The sequence below is a fragment of the Agelaius phoeniceus genome, chromosome 8 (genome assembly GCF_051311805.1).
Source record: "Agelaius phoeniceus isolate bAgePho1 chromosome 8, bAgePho1.hap1, whole genome shotgun sequence".
Lineage (NCBI taxonomy): Eukaryota > Metazoa > Chordata > Aves > Passeriformes > Icteridae > Agelaius > Agelaius phoeniceus.
In genome coordinates this window covers 1,777,642-1,792,595 of record NC_135272.1, presented here as the reverse complement: position 1 = coordinate 1,792,595, position 14,954 = coordinate 1,777,642, and the positions used below count along the sequence as shown (strand labels likewise).

General features: G+C 56.6%; 1 non-coding gene across 1 annotated transcript; it reads left to right on the top strand.

The window, feature by feature from the left end:
* The first annotated feature begins 14,053 nt into the window (after window positions 1-14,053).
* On the top strand, window positions 14,054-14,206 carry LOC143694711 (5.8S ribosomal RNA). Its single transcript, XR_013183360.1, has one exon. It is a non-coding gene; the product is annotated as a 5.8S ribosomal RNA (ribosomal RNA).
* The last annotated feature ends 748 nt before the right edge of the window (window positions 14,207-14,954 follow it).

Below are 14,954 nucleotides of genomic sequence, written 5' to 3'. Positions count from 1 at the left end.
TTTGGGGATAGGAACGGTGCAAGCCTAGAGGAGCGGAGACTCCCGGCCGCCCAGCACTGAACTTTGCTTATTCTTGCTTGCATAATAATAATAATAATAAATTTATAATTGTATGATCCTTGAATCCAGTGAATTCATTTATCACCCTTCCTTCCTTCCTTCCTTCCTTCCTTCCTTCCTTCCTTCCTTCCTTCCTTCCTTCCTTCCTTCCTTCCTTCCTTCCTTCCTTCCTTCCTTCCTTCCTTCCTTCCTTCCTTCCTTCCTTCCTCCCTTCCTCCCTTCCTCCCTTCCTCCCTTCCTCCCTTCCTTTCCTTCCTTCCTTCATCTTTTATGTGATGTTGGCATTTTTAGATTAGAGTAAAAACTCACTGTCTAACATAGGTGATAAGTATTGAGAAGTTATTGTCAATAGTGTACGCGTAGTTTTTAGTATAAAAAGATAACACCACACAGTTCCCCATGGTCCCTCACAGGCCCCTCATGGCTCCCTCACAGTTGCCCAAGACCCCTCACAGCCCCTCACTGTGGATGCCATGGCACAGAGAGAGAGAAACAGCAAGTGTTTCTCACAGCAGCTGGTGAGAATTATTAGCAAGTTGTAAGAATGGGAGAACTTCAGTATAAACAATCTGCAGGTGGTGTTCTTCTGCTTCATCTTTCTCTTCTTCTCAAGGACTGTGTCTAAACAATGTTTTTTTTAACGAGCCAATCAAACAGAATATATCGTATCACTCTATAAAAACCGCACGGTTCTCTTGAATAAAACCTACTTTTAGTTTTTCTGCAGTACTGCCTCCTGCCTGTTCCTGTGTCATTCTCGGCGCAAGAGTGACACCTCACGGCCCTTCATGGCCCCTCAGGGCCCCTCACAGCTCAAGGCTCTTCACGGCCCCTGAGCCGCCTCCGGCCCGGCCATTGGCGCCGCTCTTTGCTGCTCGCCAATGGCGGCCCGAGTCTGCAGTGACGTCACCGCTCGCCGGGCAAAGGAAGGCCTGGGGCTGAGGTGCCCCGGGCTGGCCGGGAATGGGGTCCGGGGGTCCCCGGGCTCATGGAAACGGGGGATCCAGGGGCTGGGAGAGGAGGATACCCGGGAAAGGGGGTGCAGGGGGTGTCGGGGCAGGATAAGGGGGTGCAGGGGGTCCTGCAGCAGGGGAAGGAGATGGGAAGGGTCCCAGTGCCCAGGAATGGGCATTCAAGGGGGTCCCCGGGGGGCTCCCCAAAGCCCCTCCCAGGGGGCAGCAGGAGCTGGCTCAGGAGCTCTGGGCAGAGAAAAGGGGGTGAGCCCGGCTTGGGGGGGACATGGGGGACTCACACACGCTCCCGGGGGGACACGACCCCCGGGGACCCCCCTCACCTTGTCCCGCAGGGGAGGCCGAGCCCCAGCCCAGGCAGACGAAGTCCCCGAGCCCCGGCAGCATCTTGGGGGGCGTGCGGGGCCGGGAGGGGCAGGATCCGGGAAAGGGCGGCGGCTGCCGGGTTCCGCGGCTGCCTGGGAACCACGAAGGCGGCGGCAGCGTCTGTGACAGCGGCGCGGCCTCAGTTGCCTGAGAACGCGGCCCTGGCTGCTTGTGCGCAGCCTGGGCTCCTGCAGGCGGCTTCACTGGGCCATTCGCCAGGGGAATTGTTGGCGGAGCATTGGCCTCCGCAAAGTTCCTGAGCGTGCAGAGCATTGGCCTCTGCAAGGAGTTCATCAGCGTGCAGAGCATTGGCCTCTGCAGAAAGTTCCTGAATTTCCTTTGAAGGTAAAGATTGACTCAAGTTGAACTTTTAGGTTTTGTCTCATCTGCGCTCTGAGAGAGAATGCCAAAGGGAAATACAGGATGGGATAATGCCCGTCTTCTGGTGCAGCAGTTCAGTGCTCTGCACTGCCACAGACATGTTTTATGAAAAAACCTTTCCTTTGGGTTTTTTTTCCTGAGAAGCTGAGAGACCTCAGGAACAAAATGTAAACAATGGTTATCTGCTGCTCTGGAATGCAACAGGTGCATCTGTAATTGGTCTCCTAGAGTTGTTTCTAATTATTGGCCACTCACAGTCAGCTGGCTTGGACTCTCTGTCTGAGACACAAGCTTTTGTTATTCATTCTTTCTTTTTCTATTCTTAGCTAGACTTCTGATGAAATCCTTTCTTCTATTCTTTTAGTATAATTTTAATAGAATATATATCATAAAATAATAAATCAAGAGTCAGATCCTCATCTCTTCCCTCATCCTAAGACCCCTGGGAACACCACCACAATGCACAGCTGAGTGGATGAACAATATATGCTCTACTGATTGTGCTTTTTTTTTTTTGCACTGAAGGAATGCAACATTTTCTAAATGTACTGGTCTATACTTTTCTTTCCCCATCTAGTGGTTGCTTAAACTGCTGAAAGGTGAACGAGGTCTGTTGAAGATTCATCAAGTTTCAGTTTTTTGTTATCATCTGGTTATTACAATGATTAGAGAGAGGCCTGTGAATTGAGGTGCAAATGAGACCATATGCCAAAATCAATAGTCTGGATTTTATGTAACAGTAAATAGGAGGAAGACAGAGAGAGAGAAAGGAAAAGAAAAAGAAGCGGGGGGGGGTGTTGGGGGGGGGGGGGGATGGGGGGTTGGGAAGAAGGGGAAGAAGGAGAGTGACAGAGACAGATGAAGTGAAAAACATCACCATTCCATGGATCCCATTGGCATACCATCAAATGCTCTTCTGGTCTTCTCTGTGGTGAGGTCTCGCAAAACGTAAGACTCCAATGGATTCATGCAGATTTGGGCAAGGTGGGACCTCCCAGATGCCTCTCTGGGGTGGGGCAAGTTGGACTCTGTCTATTGCTACTTTCAAATAATAGAAAATCTTTAGCATCTGTCTGTCCTTTGAGTCTGCCATCAATTGGCTTCTGGATTTTCAGATCTGTTGTGTTACTTTGCGTGCCCTGCAGTCGTCTGGTGCAAGGCCTCAGGAATGGGTCTGGGGGCACTGTGGAGGTCTTTGATGGGAGGTTTGTGTGCAAACCTGGCCTCAGCAGACGAGTCTGTGGCTATGACTTGCCCACCTTGAAGGCAGACAGAGCTGATTTTCAGGACAGCTGCTGGGTTTGGCTTTGTTGTGGATAGGTTTTTCTCTGCAGCCTTGTTTACTTCTCCCCAGCCCTGAGCTAATGGGACAATAGTGTCACCTTTGTCTTGTCTCAAGTTCCCTTAGGCAGCTTAACTCAAAGTGCCAAGTTCCAGTCCAGAGGCATTTTCAGGGAAGGGTGGGCTTGGGTGGTTGCAGCTTCTTTATACAGTTTTGTCCCAATGGGCAGAAAGTCCTTTCTAACAATTTTTAAGCCATTAGCCATAACATTCCAGTCTCTCCCAAGTCCTGTGAGGAGCAGCTGAGAGAGCAGGGGTGCTTTAGCCAAAAGAAGAGGATATCCACTCTAGCTATTTTAAAGTAATATTTAAACTGCAGCTTTGTCTGTTCTAACTATTGCTAATGTTCAGATTTTTAGCTCCAGGTTTCAGTATGATCCATCTTTGAATTGCACAAGGCAGCCCTATAGTTCAAATAAAGTCCAACTAGAGACCTAACATACTAGCTACTTACACCAAACAAGCACTTAGCTACTTTCAAATCATAGAAAATTTTTAGCACCAATATATGCCTTGAATCTGCCATGAATTGGGTTCTGGATTTTCAGAGTTCCATTGTTGCTTCTTCCAGTTTTGTTGAGGCATTGTCACTCATCTGGGAGATCCTGCCTTCAAAATGGCTTCTGGATTCCCAAAGAAGACCTCGACACCTCGTCTTTTGTCCAGGGAAAGACTGACATCTTTCACTGTAAGTACCCAGTGGGCTGTGTTAAGGCTGCAAACTGCCCTGGTGTCCCTGCTCTCCCTGCCCCTGCTTTAGTGCAAGCAAGAAAATGCTTTAAGTAGGTAATAAGCAGAAATATTCTAGTAAGGCTACGAAACACAAGTAATAAACTACACAATTATGAAGGTTTCTTTTTAGGTGAAAAGAGAGGGGGAATTGTAGGATTCTACAAAATTAGAGGGTTTTGGGAAAGCTGCAAAAGGCAAGCCTCAGATACAGTAGAACTGTGATTAGAGCTAAGCAGTAACCATGAATTTGGTCAGCAGAAAATTATTTAAAAAGTAGAAAAGCAAGGACAAATAGAACAATGGTCTGTGTGTATTAATGCTTGTTTAGAATAACTCTCTAAGCTAGAGAAAAGTTTATCTAGCAAGAGATTAGGAGGGTTAAAGCTTAATAATGGAGCTCTGTGCATTGTGCTTTAAGGCTTACAAGCAGGTATTTTATTCAAAATAAGCAAGCATTGTTTTAACCAAAGGTACGTGTGCTTATAGTGGTTGGATAGAACTACTGTCAATGTCCTTTTGCTTTGTGTGATTGGTCAAGAAACTTATAAAGGAAGTTGTAACATTAAGTTCTTGGTCTGCTGCCTGGGATGTGAGCTGCTGGCATCTTCCCATTGTCATAACCATGTAATGAGAGCGATGCTGGAAAATAAAACAGCTCAAGGCAGTTCCACAGCAGTCCTGTCCTGTTTGTGATTTGTAAATAGCCCCCTGCTGGTGTCAAGACCAAGCTGCCCTTGGGCACCTGAGCATGTTGGGGGGGAAGCTCCAACTCTGCCCAAAGCCCTGTGAGACAGGGCTGGTGCCAGCTGGAAGAGCTTCCAAAGCAGCTGTTCTCTCCCAGCTCCTGTGTGGGCACGGATCCAGCCCTGCAGACACAGTGTACAGCAAAGCAAGTTATCTGCTGCAGCACGTCCAGAAGAAAATGTCTCAGCACCTTTGTGTCCCAGATATCTTTGATGAAAAATCCTTTCCTTAGGATTTTTCCTCCTGAGAAGCTGAGAAGCCTCAGGAACAAAATGTAAACAATGATTATCTGCTGCTGTGGAATGCAACAGGTGGATCTTGGATTGGCCCATGTTGGATGTTGGTAATTAATGGCCAATCACAGCCCAGCTGGCTCAGACAGAGAGTCCAGGCCAGAAGCCTTGGTTACCATTCCTTCCTCTTCTATTTTTGGCAAGCCTTCTGATGAAATCCTTTCTTCTATTCTTTTAGTGTAGTTTTAATATATTATATATCACAAAATAATAAATCAAGCCTGCTGAACCATGGAGTCAGATCCTCATCTCTTCCCTCATCGTAAGCCCCCTGTGAACACCATCACACCTTTGTTCTGCAGGATGGTGGAAATCTTCCTGTGCTGGGAATTGTCCCCTGATTTTGGTTTACCATGTGTTGATGGTATCTCTCCCAAAGGAGTTGGCTTCTCTTGAAAGCTCTGGATTGGTAGGAATCTTGAGGGCTGTACAGTTCTTACCTGCTCCCTGGAGCCAGGGCCACAAATGTCCCTTGGTGTCTGGAGCTCACTTGACTGAAGATGCCCCACTGCTGAGGCTCTGTCCAGGAGATCCCTCTGTTTTCTTCTCTGCAGGGGTCTGTGAGCCCAGAGAGAGAAAACAAATGCTAATTAACAGAGAGAACTACAACTTGGACACATTCCTGTGCTCCTCACTCTTGGTACAACGTTCCTTTCTTGCCTCTCTTGGACTCAGCCAGCAGTGCTATCTCCTTGCTGTGAGTTCTCAGTGCTGTACAGGGATGGAGTCAGGGCAGTTCTGAGAGCTCCTGCCCATTCTTTGAAAAGGTCACTGCCTCAATCCAATGAACCTAAAGAGGAAAGAAATGCCCAAAGAGCAGAAATCCCCAACCATGTCACGTGCAATCACGGAGAAGCTGATGGGACAGAGGCATGTGGTTGGACTATGTGTATTGCACTCTGTATTGTTAATTTATTGGTGCTGAGTATTTCAGCAAGCAACTTCCAGGGCTTCCAGGACTGTCCTGGACAATGTGATCACATATTGTTCACCAGTGCCACTTGTTGAAGAAAAGCCTTTGTGAACAAGCCCAACTCTGAGGCTCTAGCTGGTTTATTTTTGCCTTTCAGCTGCTTCCCTCTAAGTTCCTGTGGGAGAAGTTTCTCAACATGAAGAAGAAGGCCAGCACTGGCGGGAGTTTTCTACCCAGAATTGGCCCATGTGTAGACCTGGGGAAGACTGGTCCAAAGGTAGCCTTTTCCTGCTCTTCTCCTTTCTGTTTGATGGGAAGTTTGAAGAGGGTGTGTGCTTGTGACAGGCTTGCCTCCAGCAAAATACCTCAGTGTGCAGGTCCTGTTGTCATTGCAAGCTGCTGTTAGAGGTGGACTGGGAGTCCTGATCTGCACTCAGCCACCACAAATAAGCTCTGCTGAAGCTGCCTACGTGTAGCTGCCATTGCTGAAACAATGGCGGGAAGGCTGGGGACACAAAGGCACAGCACTGCCATGTGCCATTCTCCTGCTGAAGGAGCCACCTCTTGCTTTGGTGTGGTCACCCCTCAAATGCTCGGGGTCACAGGATTCCCTCTGGAGTGGCAGCGTTGGCCTTGGAAGGCCAAGGACCTGCAGGAATGACTTCAGATTTAACAAAACAAATTGCCTTTATGCTTTGGGCTGGAACAATGTGTTGGAGCCTGAGGGGGTGTTAGATTTTGCAGGCTGCCAGATGTACAGGGGAGTGGCCCTGGGCAGAGGGGAATGGATGGGCTTTATCTGGATCAGTGCCTTCTTGGAGGTGTGTTTAAAGCTGCTTTTCTGGCAGGACTGGCTCAGTAGAAAGCACAGTCCCAACGGGTAGGTGACTGAGGTGAGCTGTTGTTATGAATGAGGTCCCTATATGTCTAATTTAATAAACCAACATTAGAATTTAGCAGCAATTTTAATTGAGCAGCAATTTTATATGAAATCATGCAATCAAATATAATCAAGCAGATCCAAAATAATTAGGCAGTGGTTTGGATAAAGCATAAGCAAAACCAGTCAGGATACAGGGGGGTTTCTCACCCTGCCTCCCATTCAAAAGATAAAGAATCCAAACACAACTTCTAGACTGGATGCTAATACATATTCATCAATAATTTTCTGTCAATCTCCTCCTATTTTTGATTCTTGAAATCTATGTCACTGTACTGCACAGTGCACGCTCTGCTTGTTTCTAAGGGGTCTTTTGGTTTTGGTGGTCGCTTCCCACGAAGGCTTCTCCTCATCATCACTGTCCTTTGAACAAGCCCACAAGCTACACATGCACCCCAAGACTTGTGTTATAGAAGCCAGCATTATATTCCAAAAAGAAGCCTCAATATTTCATTCCATACCTGGAATCATCCCAGTGTTGTCCATTTCAAGGCCGATTCTTTAATTATCCTGAGGCCTATTGCCTTTTGGGATGTTACTTATCTCAAACTACATCCTGCATCCTGTTTTCTCATGAACTTCTGAAAACATCTGTTTTGTGTCACTAATTCCATATCCTTTTCCTCTCTTACTTTTTAAGAAATATTTTGTAAAATATTTAAAATATAGTTACAATTGTTAGCACAAATCAGATTCATCTATCACGCTGTTGAGCAAGAAATTGGCAGCAAGAGCCATGTAACACACTGGTTAAGGATTGCCCAGACAGAGCAGGGGAGAGTTTTCTCTTAGAAATTCCTCTGCTCCAGAATCATTTGCTGTTGTTTTGGGCCCGTGGGTCCGCCACGGCGGTGGTCCCCAGCCCGCATTGTTGAAGCCGTCGCCCTTCCTCGGCCTTAAGCCGGGGACCCGCGTTGTGGCGGGCAGAATTTTTTGGCCTAGTTTTTTTTTTTTTTACGGGCCCAGCACCCGACAGAGAGCCCCCCCAGACTGGTCCTGGGTGAGGCGGCGGCGCCTCGCCTACCTCGGTCATGGCCGGATCGACTGAGCCGCTTATGCCGGGCGGGGCCGGGTTTGCCGCGCCGGGTCCGTTGCTTTTTGTTGAGGTGGGCGGAGTTGGGGGGGCACCCGCCAGGCCTCCGCGGGCCTTTTTATTTTTCTCTCGCGGCCCTAAGCCGCGGCACCGAGAAGCGTTGCGACGAAGGCGCGAGCGGGATGCCGGTGGGTCCGTCGTGGGGAGGCAGTGAGGCGCGAACCTCGGTCCCCTCCCTGGGGCCCCGGCCCTGCGGCCCCCGTGGCTAGCACGGGTCGTTGTGAACGCACCTCCGTGTGCCTTTTTTGTCATGCCGTCCCCCGGCTTTTTTTTCCGGAAGGGAAAGCCGACCGCCGCGAGGCCAGGCAAAAGCCGGTGGCCCGTGGCACCAGGTTGGTGGCATTTTTCTTGCACGCTCAGCCGGTTTCCCTGGGCCGGAAGGTGGGTGAGGGCCGCCGAATCCCCTCCCGGCCTGGCGGGGGCCGGTCCAGTCCCACCGTTGCCTAGCCAAAAGGGAAGCCGTTGTTGGCTGCGGGCGGGTGGCGGCACCCACCATGCTCCTCTGCTGCCGCGAGTGATCCGATCCGCAGGTGGGCTGGGCGGCCGTCGCCGTTGTCCCAGGACCGTGGCCATGGGGCCCTGGTTGCTGTTCGCGCGGCTCCTTCCCAGAGCCGCGCCTGATCGATGTGGCTTTTCAGGTGGTGTCGGAGAGGGCCCCCGGTGGGCCGGCTCTCCTTCCAAGGCTTCTCTGTCATGGGGAAGCCACAGCGGGGGGGGTCCAGTGCTCAGGCAGGGCGGTCTCCTTTCCAATTCGCTTCCCGTCGCAGGCGAGGTGTCGCCCCTCCCGCTGGCCTGGGGAAGGGCGTCTTTACCGTCCTGAGCTGTGTGACGGCCGCGTGGCCCCGCGAGCCTTCAGGTGTCCTTAAAAAACCATGCGAGGTGCCGGTGCCGGCCCCGGTCCGGGTAGCGCCCGTGTGGGTGCCAGCCGCGAGCAGCGCCGGGTGGCGGTGCGGCTGGAGCTGAGCCACGAGAAGGGAGAGAGGCAAGAGAGAAAAGAGAGAGGGCAAAAGTGCCCGAACCCGATGCGGCGCGGACGTGGGGGAACAGAGCCGAGTCTCGAACCGGGGCGCGGGCCCCGGGAAAAAAAGCAAGAGAGAGAGAGAGAGAGAGAGAGAGGAAACCTCGCACTCCATCCGAGTGGCGAAAAGCTGCGCAGCGGTCCCAGCTCCTTGCCCGCGGCGTCGTGGGAAGGGCCGGCCGCCGGGGTCGGCCGTCGCCGAGGGGTGTCCCTCGCGCGTGGCACCGTTCCCCATCCCAGGCAACGCCGGGCCGCGATGTGGCCGGCCGCCGTCCCTGCAGCCGGCGCCCGTCGCCGCAACGCTGCCGCCCGCCGCTGTGTCTTTGACCGGGATGCTGCTCCTGCAGGTCGGAGCGGCAAAAGGAGCCCAGGGCAGTCGGGGTTTGGTGCAAGGTGAGTTCGCCGGTGGACTGGGAGTGTCCAGGCACTCCGTCTGGCGCTCGCACGACGCTTCGCGGCGCCTCCGCGGGCGGCGGCTACCTGGTTGATCCTTCCAGTAGCATATGCTTGTCTCAAAGCTTAAGCCATGCATGTCTAAGTACAAACGGGAGGTACAGTGAAACTGTGAATGGCTCATTAAATCAGTTATGGTTCCTTTGGTCACTCCTCTCCCGCTCCTTGGATAACTGTGGTAATTCTAGAGCTAATACATGCCGACGAGCGCCGACCTCTGGGGACGCGTGCATTTTTCAGACCAAAACCAACCCGGGCCCGCCCGGCAGCTTTGGTGACTCTAGATAACCTCGAGCCGATCACACGCCCCCGCGGCGGCGACGACCCATTCAAATGTCTGCCTTATCAACTTTCTATGGTACTGTCTGTGCCTACCATGGTGACCACAGGTGACGGGGAATCAGGCTTCGATTCCGGAGAGGGAGCCTGAGAAACGGCTACCACATCCAAGGAAGGCAGCAGGCGCGCAAATTACCCACTCCCGACCCGGGGAGGTAGTGACGAAAAATAACAATACAGGACTCTTTCGAGGCCCTGTAATTGGAATGAGCGCACTTTAAATCCTTGAGCGAGGATCCATTGGAGGGCAAGTCTGGTGCCAGCAGCCGTGGTAATTCCAGCTCCAATAGCGTATCTTAAAGTTGCTGCAGTTAAAAAGCTCGTAGTTGGATCTTGGGATCGAGCTGGCGGTCCGCCGCGAGGCGAGCCACGGCCTGTCCCAGCCCCTGCCTCTCGGCGTCCCCTCGATGCTCTTAGCTGAGTGTCCCACGGGGCCTGAAGCGTTTACTTTGAGAAAATTAGAGTGTTCAAAGCAGGCCGGCCGCTGGCATACTGCAGCTAGGAATAATGGAATAGGACTCCGGTTCTATTTTGTTGGTTTTTGGAAACGGGGCCATGATTAAGAGGGACGGCCGGGGGCATTGGTATTGTGCCGCTAGAGGTGAAATTCTTGGACCGGCGCAAGATGGCCTAGAGCGAAAGCATTTGCCAAGAACGTTTTCATTAATCAAGAACGAAGGTCGGAGGTTCGAAGACGATCAGATACCGTTGTAGTTCCGAACATAAACGATGCCGACTGGCGATCCAGCAGCATTATTCCCATGACCCACCGGGCAGCTCCCAGGAAACCCAAGTCTTTGGGTTCCAGGGGGAGTATGGTTGCAAAGCTGAAACTTAAAGGAATTGACGGAAGGGCACCACCAGGATTGGAGCCTGCGGCTTAATTTGTCTCAACACGGGAAACCTCACCCGGCCCGGACACGGACAGGATTGACAGACTGAGAGCTCTTTCTCGATTCCGTGGGTGGTGGTGCATGGCCGTTCTTAGTTGGTGGAGCGATTTGCCTGGTTAATTCCGATAAGGAACGAGACTCTGGCATGCTAACTAGTTACGCAACCCCCGAGCGGTCGGCGTTCAGCCACCCGAGATTGAGCAATAACAGGTCTGTGATGCCCTTAGGTGTCCGGGGCCGCACGCGCACTACACTGACTGGCTCAGCTTGTGCCTACCCTCCGCCGGCAGGCGCAGATAGCCCGTTAAACCCTATTCGTGATGGGGATCGGGGATTGCAATTCTTCCCCGTGAACGAGGAATTCCCAGTAAGTGCGGGTCATAAGCTCGCGTTGATTAAGTCCCTGCCCTTTGTACACACCGCCCGTCGCTACTACAGATTGGATGGTTTCGTGAGGTCCTCGGATCAGCCCCTGCAGGGTTGGCCACGGCCCTGCCAGAGTGTCGAGAAGACGGTCGAAGTTGACTATATAGAGGAAGTAAAAGTCGTATCAAGGTTTCCGTAGGTGAACCTGCGGAACAATCATTACCGGTGGGGCTTGGCGCCCACCGCATTGTGCCGGACCATCCGGCAGGCCACGCGCGCACGGCCTCACTCGCAGGCCCGCTCCGTTCGCACGCTCGGCCCCTGGCTCCTGGCCCTGGTCGGCACCGGGGGCCACACGCCCTTCCCCTTCGCCGCGCGCCGTCAGCCCCAGAGAGAGAGAGAGACCGGGGGCATGCGGCACCTCCAGGCACCGGGGGTCGGAAGGGGGAGAGGGGGAAAAAGCCACTTGGCGTGGCAAACTGTGTCACATGCACATGCCATGCGCACCCGCCAACGTGCGCGCGGACGGGGCTCTCCCCGCGCTACGCCGCGCGTCGCAGCCGGGCCTAGAAGCATGGCACGCTCACTGCCGTCGCGACGGCTTGCCCCTCCGTCCCCCACACCACCCCCTCACCACGGGCTTGCGCCGGTCTGCCACCAGTCCGTCCCGGCCGGAGAGCGGGGGCGCGGCTGCAGGCCCCCAAGCCTTGTGCCGCCGCAGCTGGCGCCGCCGAACCCTGGTTGCCAGTGTGCCGTGTGCGGGCGCCCTGGCGCAGCCCGAGTTCTCCTGAGCTCAGCTCTCTTCGGCGTGCACGCGAGAAAGCCACCCGGGTGCCGGGAGGGAAGGGTGCTCGGCACGGTCCCTCCCGGAGGCGCACCCGTCCCTTCCCTCACTGCTTCGCCCGTTGAGCAACGGCTGTCCGGCCGTAGCATCCGTCGGCGGGCGAGGCAGAAAGGGCGAGGGAGCTGGGTGGCGGGGGCGCCTTCGGGGGTCGGAGGAGGCAGCTCCTCCGGCCCTTCCCACACCAGGGAGCGGGACCTTTGCTGGCTGGCAGAGTTCCCTGCTCTCGGGCTGAGCAGCCACCCCTCTCGCAGGTGGCAGAGGAACTCCAAGGGCCCAGGCCTCTGGGCATTCTGGGCCGCGCTTCGTGGTGCGTGCGTGCGCGCGCCCGAGGTGTGCTCGGTGGTCGGGCCCGCCCCCGCGCCGGCGGGGTGGCCCAAGCCCCGGCTGTCCTATCGGACGCGCAGCCCCGGGCTACTGAGCGAAACCCCGGGCCCCGAGAAGCACGTGGCGGTGGTAGCGGCAGATGTTGGGCGCGCCCCCCCCGGTGGACACTCCCCCAAGGGCGGCAGCGGGGGAGGCACCCCGGCAGGGCCATGCAGGTTGTTTCTCTCACCTCAAGGCCACGTACCTAGCGCTCCGTGCCTCGGTGGTCCCCCCAGTTTTTTTCCCTCGGCGTCGTCAAACGCTGCGGGTTTGCTGAAAGGGGCTGGTGGGGCAGGGCGGCGGTTTAAAGACTCGGGTGGCTCGGCGCGGACCGCCGTGGCAGCGGCGGTGCCGGCGGCGGCAGTGGCAGGTGTGCCGGGCGGTGGCCGAGCAGGGTGCCACTGAGGGGTGGGGAGCAGGTACTCCCGCCAATCCCCTGCGGTGGTTGTCCCATCGCCACCAGCCGTGCTCCTCCGTCACCGTCATTGTCCCGCCGCGTGCTGCAGGGGTCAACTGCGCTGCGCCAAGGTGGGGTGCCCTGCCCCCCCTCTCCGCAGCCCGGCCTTGACGGAGAGGCTGCGGCGCGCCATCGGCCACAGGGGCCGACCCACTCGCCTCGTCGTAACGGGCGGCGTGGGCAGAGAGCGCACGCTCTCTGCCCTTCCTCAGCCACGTGGTCGTGGCCACCGGGGCCTGCCTGCACTCTCTCTCCTAGGCCCGCTGCTGCGGTCTATGGTGCGCGCAGCGTTGCGTCTGGCGCATCTGGCGCCTCTTCCCCCCTCGACAGCCTTTTCTCCTCAAACGCCCACTGGCCACACCGTCGTCCGCCGGCCGTCCCCTGGCTCGATTGCCCGCTGTCGGTGGGGGCAAGTGCTTGGCGGGCCCTCCGGCATCCGAGGCCCACGAGCGCGGGCGACCCCATGACGAGCAGCGGTGGTGGCACCGCTCAACAGGTGTCTCTCCCTGCAAGGACGGTCGGCCGGAAGGCGCCTGCCATCGCCCGGCCGCGGTCCCGTCCCGGGCCCCGCTCGTCGCATCTTCCATCGCCCTTCCCGGCCGCGTGTGGGCCACAGGAAAGCACGTGGGGCGGCCGCGGGAGCGCTTCTCCCTGCCCAGTCTCTGCGTGCAAATGAGGAGAGCGGGCGTTGCCCCCTGGCTCAGTGCCGTACCGCCTTCCGCCGGGCGCGTGCCTGAGGCAAGGGGCCCCCTTGGTGCGATGCGGTGGCGGCAGTCCCAGGAGTGCGGCCCTGGTGGTGACAGGGTCTGCCGTCCAGCAGGCCTTGGGCGCCGGCGACGCCGGTTTCGGTCTCGGTGGCGCCCGCCTCCGGGGCTGGCGGCGGAGGGCGTCTGCCGGTTGCTCGCCCGCCCAGCAGGGGAGCGGTCCCGCAAGAGGCGCGCCAGCGGTGGCTGGTCGTCGTCGCATGCCGTCTCGAGCAGGGGGAAGGCCGTGGAGTGGGCGAAGAAAAAAAGAAAAGCCGGCCGCGCAGCGGTGCGGCGGCGCTCCGCGAGGCCCGCGGTGTCAGGGCCGAGGGAGAGCCAGCGTGTGCAGGGGCCGATGGCCGCGCGCCCCCGGCTGCGTGCCGTGTGTGTTGTGCGTGTTGTTCCGTGAAAGCGAGAAGCAGGAGGGCCGCCGTGCCCCCTGCGTTCCGGCGTGTGCCGCGTGGCCCTCCGCGCAGAAGCCGGGCCGAGCCCAGGCGCCTGGGTGGCCTCCGAAGGACAGCGTGTGTGAGGTCGGCATCTCCCCTCGGGGGGAGGCGGTCGGGGGCGCGGGTTCCCCCGCCTCTTGGCCGGCCTTCGAAGCATGGATTGCTCCAGTTTGTTTTTTTTCCCCTTCTGTTTCTGTGTGCTCCTACGGTCGAAGCCAGGCGCGCACCCGCGCGTCCTCGGCCCCAGAGTAACAAAAAAAGGGGCCGCTCGGCGTGAGCAGTGCCCGAAAGGCAGACGACTCTTAGCGGTGGATTACTCGGCTCATGTGTCGATGAAGAACGCAGCTAGCTGCGAGAATTAATGTGAATTGCAGGACACATTGATCATCGACACTTCGAACGCACTTGCGGCTCCGGGTTCCTTCCGAGGCTACGCCTGTCTGAGCGTCACTTGACGATCAATCGCTGTCTGCGGTCCATCCCGGCAGCACGGCCGGGGTCGCCTCGCCGGCTCGTCGCCCGCGGTGGGTGGCGTCGGTGGTGGTGGTGGCGGCGTCGGCATCCCACTGGTGCCCAGAGGGAAGGCGGTCAGGGGTTCAGCGAGGGAAGCGTTTCCCTAGGCGGCCTCGATCCCTTCCCTGTTGCCCAGCACGCGTCGTCGTCATTGTGGTCATCGTTGTCATCATCGTCACCGTGCAGGGCCTTCATTCCCCTAAATGCAGACTCGGGGAGCGCTCCGTAGCTCCCTGCTCCCGGAGCGAGCTGCTGGGGCAGAGCTCGTCCTCGCCGGGACCGTGCCACAGATGCGGTGGCGCGGCGGCCTGGGGAGAGCGAGAGATGGTCGTCGAAAGGTGCCGCCGTGGGCCGAGAGAGAAAGAGAGAGGAGGGTGAGAAGGGGAGGCGAGGCGCGGGCCTTGCCCCTAGGCTCCCCCCCCCGCGCGGGTGGCTGTCTGCGGGTGGGAACCGCGGCCGTACCGTGCCATGCTGCTGCACACACGCGCGAGGCGAGAGCGCCGGGGACGGGGCTTCCAACCCCCTCCTCCCTTTGCCCGCTCCCTCCTCATCTATCGTAGTATTGGGGTGCGCCAAGGGGCACCGTCACTCCTCTCTCTCTCCCCACCGAGGCCGTCACGCACGCCCGCGCCCAGCCGGTCCCCCCGCGCGGGGCCGTCTCTGCCGCGCTCCCTTTTCGGTTCTC